The following is an 8,196-nucleotide window of genomic DNA, read 5'->3' on the forward strand; positions in this document are numbered from 1 at the left end:
GACTAAGGTGAAGGCCTGGGCGCGGGGTGTGGGTCCAGGTTGGGGGGTCTCCTCACACTTCTAGAACTGGAGTGTTTTCTCTGCCTCTGTCTCTCTCGAAGAGACATGCATTTCAGAGCTGTGCCCCATGCTGGCTGGCTGGAACCCCTGTTGAGCTGTTTGCCAGGCTGCTGGTTGGGTCTGGGCTGAGGGTCTGGCACTTTGCAAACTGCTGGTCCAGGGAGGCCACTCCCAGTGCCCCCCCACCCCTTTCAGGAGGCCTGGGCCTGGCTGGGCTCCTTGTGCCATGGGGGATGGGCGGGGGGCGCCTGGGGCTCTTGTGTCTGCGAGGACAGTCCTGGGGGGACTGCAGTCCGCCTGCGCACAACAGGGCGGCCAGGGCACTGGCAGGTGGGAGCTGCAATAGGAGCTGGGCAGAGCCAGGCAGGAGCCAATCTTGGAGCTGGGTAGGAACCGGACAGGAACTGTGGTTTTGAAAAAAAAGGAAATTAAAAAAAAAGGAAAAAAATGTTACTTATTAATACAAAAAAGAGAAGCAGAGCATGACTATGGCACATGCAATACTGGGGATTGAATTCAGGACTTAATGCCTACAGATCCACTGCCCTAGCCATTTTGCAATTCTAGAGTATAAATAGGTTATTTTATTTTTTTGGTGTTGTTGTCACCAAGGTCTCATTGTCTACCTTTCTTTTTTTTCTTTTCTATTCTTTTCCACTCTTTTTAATTTTTTTTTTTTTTGTGAAGACAGGTGTGTGACACTGTTTTTTTTTTTTAAACTCTTTTTTTTTTATTCCCCAGATTCCCATTTAACAATACAACCCCCACTATTTAATTCATCATTTTTCATGGACCTGTATTCTCCCCACCCACCCACCCACCCCAGAGTCTTTTACTTTGGTGTAATACTCCAATTCCATTTCAGGTTCGACTTGTGTTTTCTTTTCTAATCTTGTTTTTCAACTTCGGCCTGAGAGTGAGATCATCCCGTATTCATCCTTCTGTTTCTGACTTATTTCACGCAACATGATTTTTTCAAGGTCCATCCAAGATCGGCTGAAAACGGTGAAGTCACCATTTTTTACAGCTGAGTAGTATTCCATTGTGTATATATACCACAACTTGTTCAGCCACTCATCTGTTGTTGGACACCTGGGTTGCTTCCAGGTTTTGGCTATTACAAATTGTGCTGCCAAGAACATATGTGTACACAGATCTTTTTGGATGGATGTGTTGGGTTCCTTAGGATATATCCCCAGGAGGGGAATATATCCTTTTTAAATTTTTATTTATTTTTCCTTTTGGTTTCCCTTGTTGCTTAACATTGTTGTGGTTATTAATGTCGTTGTTGTTGGATAGGACAGAGAGAAATGGAGAGAGGAGGGGAAGACAGAGAGGGGGAGAGAAAGACAGACACCTGCAGACCTGCTTCACCACCTGTAAAGGGACTCCCCTGCAGGTGGGGAGCCAGGAGCTCGAACCACGAACAGCGATCTTTCCTCCGGTCCTTGAGCTTTGCACCATGTGCGCTTAACCCGCTGTGCCACCACCCGACTCCAACTGTCTCCGTCTCTTAACACTTTTTAAATAAGATTATAATATAGTCCTAGCTTTGATAGTACATATACTGAAATTGGCATGATACAGAGAAGATTATCATGGCCCCTGCTCAAGGATTACACACAAATTCATGAAGTGTACCATATTTTTTCAAAAAAGTTTATAAAATATATGTACACATATAAATAATTAAAATCTTTTAAAGATCCAGTTAATGCAAGCTGGGAGGTGGTTCAGTGGTAAGAGGTCTGGATTTGCATGTGTGGGATCCTAGGTCTGTCTGAACCCTGTTTCTACATATGCTGGAGCTCTTTTAAAAGATTTATTAATTAGTGAGGGAGAAAGGGAGGAGAAAGAGAGAGAGATAGAGAGAGAGAGAAAACACTGTAGCATCAGTCTGTAACATGTGATGCTGGTGGTAGAATTCAGGACCTCATGCTTGAGTCCAAAACTCCAACCATTGTGCCAGCCTCCAGGGCTGCAGATTGGCTTTTTTGAAAAAAATCATGGTAATATTGTTCTCTTAACTATACATCTTTTAAGTAACACGAAGACTTTTAAAAAATTTTTCTCAAATATTGTGCCTGGGGATCAATCCCACCCAGAACCTTGCCACCTGCATGGGACAGCTGAGAAGCCTCCCCGCCAGTCTACATTCTGTATCCTTTAAGAGAGGGAGACATGCAAAGCACTGCTCCTCTATGCACAGAGTCCCTCCCATTGCCTGCCTGTGGTGTGCACTTGCAGTGTGGAGGATCAGACCCCCAGCCACATGCTACGTAAAGCATGTGCTTTACCCCCTGAGCCGCCTTCTGGTCCTGAGTTTGATACCTGGCATTGCATGTACCATAATGATGCTCTCATTCTCTTTTATGAATAAAAAAGTTATGTATGTACTTGCATAACAATTCCCAGTTTTCCATAAAGCAATCTATGTATCTTTTTTTTTTGTTTGTTATAGGATAGCGACAGAGAGAAATTGAGAGAGAAGGGGGAGATAGAGAGGAATAGAGACAGAGAGACACCTGCAGACCTGCTTTACTACCTGTAAAGCGACTCCTCTGCAGGTGGGGAGCAGGGGGCTTGAACCAGGATCCTAAACGGTCCTTGCTCTTTGTGCCATGTGGGCTTAGCCCACTGTGCTACCGTCTGGCTCCCTTAGGTATCATTTCTAAAGCCTGTTAAATCTAAAATGTTCTTAATCTTTTGTAGTTATTTCCTGATTCATGTTTTCTTGTCTTAAACATCTTAGTTCTGTTTAAGTTTGCCTTGTGGGAAGTCCCATCTGTCTTTGATCTTGGTAATTTTCCAGGGCTTGTAGTTGAATGCCAGCAACAATGCTCCCAGATAAAAAACAAAGAAATTGCTCTGCATGTGCTTCAAGGTAGGCTTTACCAGAAGATTATAGAGAAAGACAGGTGTCAACAGCAAAATGCCAAAAGACTGCAGGTAATATATATATACATTTAAATGAAAGAGAGAAAGAAAGAAAGAAAGACAGACAGACAGACAGAAAGAAAGAAAGAAAGAAAGAAAGAAAGAAAGAAAGGTGGGGGTCAGGTGGTAGTGCAGGAGGTTGAGTGCAGGTGGTGCAAATCACAAGGACTGGTGTAGGGAACCTGGGTTGAGCCCCTGGCTCCCCACCTGCAGGGGGTCGATTCATAAGTGCTGAAGCAGGTCTGCAGATGTCTTATCTTTCTCTCCCTATCTCTATCTTCCCCTCTTCTCTCTCTGTCCTATCCACAAACAATGACAGCAATAACAACAATAATAATAACCACAATAATTATAAAACAACAAGGGCAACAAAATGGAAAGGAAAAAAAAAAGATTTATTTATTAATGAGAAGGAGTAAGGGAAGAACCAGAGCATCACTGTGACCTATGCAATGCCAAAGATTAAACTGAGAACTTCATGCTTTAGAGTCCAATGTCTTATTCACTGTACCACCTCTCAGGACACTGCAGATAAGATTTATTTAGTAGAATCACTTAACAACTGTTCGAAGAGTCACTCTGCACATGCCTTACATATGGGAGTCCCTGGGATTGATTCCTGGCACCACTGAACAGCAACACAGATACAGCAAGCCAAGTTCAGTGGATAGTAGATCTGTGCTTAGGTCTCTATCTCAAAATTGTAAGCATTGAACTGAGAGATAGCTTATTAGTAAATTGCATACTGCACATGCAGGAGGCCCCAAGTTTGATCCCCAACATACAGAAGTTCTGAGTGGTGCCCTATCCATAAAAATAAATAAACGAAGGGGTCCAGACCTTGCTCCCCCAGTAGAGTGCACATCACATCACCATGCTTGCAGACTTGGTGTTGAGCCCTAACACAACATGGGAGCACCAGGCATGATGGCAGGTACTGTGATGTTTCTCACATGCTCTTTATCCCACTTTTTCTATTTAATGTTTTTTAATTTTTAAAGTCAATTTTCTTATATATATATTAATATATTTATTTATTATTGGACCCAGACAGAGAAATTGGGAGGAGATGAGGAGTTAGAAAAGGAGAGAGACAGAGAAACACCTGCAGCCTTGCTTTACCACTTGTGAAGCTTCCCCTACCCCCTGCAGCTGGGGACCAGGGACTTGAACATGATTCCTTATGCACTGAAATTTCTGTGCTTAACCAGATGCACCACTGTTGGCCCCTGTATATTTTATTCATTTATTATTTCCTGGATAGAAATTGAGAGGGAACAGAAGATGTAGAGGGGGAGACACAGAGAGACACCTGCAGCGCTGCCTCACCACTTGTGAAGCTTCTCCTCAGCTGGTTGTATCTTGGGCTTGAACCTTAGTCCTTGTGCATTGTAACATGTTCACTCCACTGGTTACATCACCTCCCGGACCCCATTTTTTTCATTTTAAATTTAAAAGGAGAAAACATCTGTTGGCAGTAGTAGAATTATGTAGTATAAAACTGTTGTACTAAAATACATCGATATATTCATCTTTTTTTAAAGGTCATTTTGTGAGTGCACATGTATAGTGTGAGAGGACCAATGTTCAAGCCCTTGATCGTCGCACTTGCAGGCAGAAGCTTCACAAGCAGTGAAACACTATCTTAATGTGTCTCACTTTCTTTTTCCACTCTATCTCCCCTTTCCATCTCTATTTCTTTCTCTCTTACCAAACAAAAAGAAAAAAGACTTTTTAAAGGTTTCTTTATATTAAAAATGTTATTTCATTATTCTTGACCAAGTAAAAATATCTCAGGACATATAGAAAATATACTCCATTGAGAATAAGAAATAACTTGAATGTTTAGGCTCTCTGTGTCTGTGCCAGAAGGGGTTTGCTAAGAAGTAATGGTTGGGAAATGTGAATTCCTAGCTTTAAGTCTACCTACTGATGCTCCTCTGCAGTCTGAGACCATCGCAAGCAAGGGATTAATATATCATTTGCACTGTCACTTACACTACTGCAGGCTAAAACAAGGGTAGGGAAAGTGGAAAGGACAAAAGTAGGAAAAACTAAGATATCTAAATCAAAGTGACTAGTGACAGTTACTATAATGCTTACTGTTATGCAACCCACTTTTCCTAAAATGCTACAAGGTTTATTGCAAATAACTAGAAAATCTGGGTATTTTGGGCTTCCACATTCTCTTTCAACACCATTTAGGTTTTACTTTTGTTTGTAAAGATTTATTAATGAGAGAAATAGGGGAGAGGAAGAAGGAGAACCACAGCATCACTCTGACACATCTGATTCCGGAGACCAAATTTGAGACCTCACATCTAAGAACTCCAAAGCTTTATCCACTGCACAAACTCCCAGACAGTGGCAGCCTTTATTTTTTTATAATTTAAAATATTATGATACTTTGCTTACTTAAGAGGCAAAATATTTATACAATCTGAAGAGAACAAGAGTATACATACTTTGCTTATTTAAATGATACATTCACTTTAGTAGAACTTACACATTTGAATAAAACTACATACATATGTAATTCAAAATCTAGGAAATATCGAAAAATGTAGTAGGGGAAAAACCCTTTCTTGCCCCTTGACCTTAGACTCTATAAGTAGAAAATATTAGAGTATGGTTTTTTTAATGAATTAATTTATTTTCCCTTTTTTGTTGCCCTTGTTTAACATTGTTGTAGTTATTGATGTTGTTGTTGTTGGATAGGACAGATAGAAATGGAGAGAGGAGGGGAAGACAGAGGGGGAGAGAAAGACAGATACCTGCAGACCTGCTTCACTACTTGTGAAGTACCTTTCCTGCAGGTGGGGAGCTGGGGGCCATAACCAGGATCCTTCTGCTGGTCCTTGCGCTTTGCAGTATGGTCTTGGCAGAGCTATTTATTTCTGAACCCACAGGGAGTCGTAATAAATCTATGTAATAATATGTTTTATTTTACAACTTGAAAGTATCGTAATTTCCATAAAAAATTTCATAAAAATGACCTTTAAACCAATTTTCTCTTTAGACAGTTATGATACAAATCCTGAATAGAAACAGCTTGAGAAAGAAGTTTGAGTTAACACATTAGTAAACTTGCTGGAGAACGGACTGATGTGGGTAAAATATAGCTTTTTAATTATTTTTAATTTCATGAACTACAGAAAGGGGTATAGGGGCACAGAAGCAGCACTCTAACATATGCAGTGCTTGGGATTGGACTCAGGACCTACAATTTAGAAACTCTAATTTCTTCCATGGTGCAACCTACCCATCTTCAGAGATATTTTTCTTTTGTTCTAAAGATCTTATTTATTCATTAATGAGAGAGAGAGGAACAGGGAGAATCTGCACGTTACTCTGGTATATGTGGCACTGGGAATTGAACTTGGGACCTCATGCCTGAGAATCCTGTACTTTATCCACTCTGCCTCCTTCTCCCAGACCACTGATAATTTGGCTTTGATTGGAACTGGAACTACTGAAGAAGCACTCTTGGGGGATGGGTGGTAGTGCAGCGAGCGGGTTAAGCACCCATGGCACAAAGCTTAAGGTTAGGGTTTGGGATCCTGGTTTGAGCTCCCCACCTGCAGGGATGTAACTCCACAAGAAGTGAAGCAGGTCTGCAGGTGTCTGTATTTCTCTCCTACTCCTTGTCTCCCCCCACCCTTAATTTCTCTGTCCTATCCAGCAACAATGATAAACAAAAAGAACAACAAAGGGCGGGGGGGGGGGATGGCCTCCAGGAGCAGTGGATTTGTAGTGCAGGAGGCAAAAGAAAAAGAAACACTCTTACTCCATAAGTAAACCTGAGATAACAAGAGTCTTAAACAATTAAGTTCCTTCTTCTCTTGCTCTTGTCAATTGTATGTGTCTGACCTTCAGAAATAGAAATCCTTAGAAGAAAATTTACAAGTCCCTTTTCCATTATAGTAAAGATAGTGATAGTGTTAAAATGTGAATTCCTTTCTATCTCTGCACAGGTTGGAACAGGAACCCAGTCAGAAAGAATTCGGACCTACAATTTTACCCAGAAGAGAGTCACTGACCACAGGGTAGGATATGAAGTCCAAGATATTAAGGTAATATTACTGAATGTGCTTACTGTGTCTTTGATTTATTAAGGAATCAAATTTCGGGGCCTGGTGGTAGCACAACAGGTTAAGCATACATGGTGCAAAGAAGCCACCTGGCAGAGGTCCCAGTTCATGCAGATGCATGTGGTCCTGGTGATACTGCGGGGCCCATCCATGCTGGCTCTGAGCACAGCTCAGTGCCCCCCATCTGTGCAGTACTTAGGGGCCAGGGAGCCCACAGTGGACCACAGGACAGCAGCAAGGCCCCTGTGTCGCCCTAGTTACAACATCTTCACTGGAGTGACTGTCAGTATCACCTAGAGATGCCTGCTAGCCATATGTTGCTGGGCATTTCAGTGTTTGTTTTGCCTTTCTTTTATATTATTTTTTATATAGTCTCTTTTGTTGCCCTTTTTTATTGTTGTTGTATTTATTAGTATTGATGTCATCCTTGTTAGACAGGACAGAGAAAAATTGAGAAAGGAGGGGAAGACAGATGGGGAGAGAAAGACAACTGTAGATCTGCCTCACTGCCTGTGAAGCAACTCCCCTACAAGGAGGGAGCTGGGGGCTCGAACTGTGATCCTTCAGAAGGCCTTGCATTTTTGCCCCACTTGGCTTAACTGGCTGCGCTACTGCTCAGTTCCCTTTTTCCCCGCTTTTTAAAAAATATTATTTATTTATTCCCTTTTGTTGCCCTTGTTTTATTGTTGTTATTATTTTATTTTTAAATATCTATTTATTCGGTTTTGTTGCCCTTTGGTTTTTTTTTTGTTGTTGTTGTAGTTATTGTTGTTTTGTTGGGTGGGACAGAGAGAAATGGAGAGAGGAGGGGAAGACAGAGAGGGGGAGAGAAAGATAGACACCTGCAGACCTGCTTCACTGCCTTGAAGCGACTCCCCTGCAGGTGGGGAGCCAGGGGCTGAAACCGGGATCCACATGGTGATCCTTCTGCTTGCGCACTTGTGCTTAACCTGCTGCACTACCAACCAAATCCCCTGTTGTAGTTGTTGTTGTTACTGATGTCATCATTGTAGGATAGGACAGACAGAAATGAGGAGAGGAGGGGGTCTGGCGGTGGCGCAGTGGGTTAAGCGCACGTGGCGCAAAGCGCAGGGACTGGCGTAAGGAT

General features: G+C 42.1%; 1 non-coding gene across 1 annotated transcript; it reads left to right on the forward strand.

Annotated features, from left to right (window-relative positions):
* Nucleotides 1–1,603: 1,603 nt before the first annotated feature.
* Nucleotides 1,604–1,710, forward strand: LOC132536232 (U6 spliceosomal RNA). The gene has a single exon (XR_009547891.1). It is a non-coding gene; the product is annotated as a U6 spliceosomal RNA (small nuclear RNA).
* Nucleotides 1,711–8,196: the final 6,486 nt, after the last annotated feature.

This window comes from Erinaceus europaeus, assembly GCF_950295315.1.
Source record: "Erinaceus europaeus chromosome 6 unlocalized genomic scaffold, mEriEur2.1 SUPER_6_unloc_8, whole genome shotgun sequence".
In the NCBI taxonomy this organism is placed as follows: Eukaryota; Metazoa; Chordata; class Mammalia; order Eulipotyphla; family Erinaceidae; genus Erinaceus; species Erinaceus europaeus.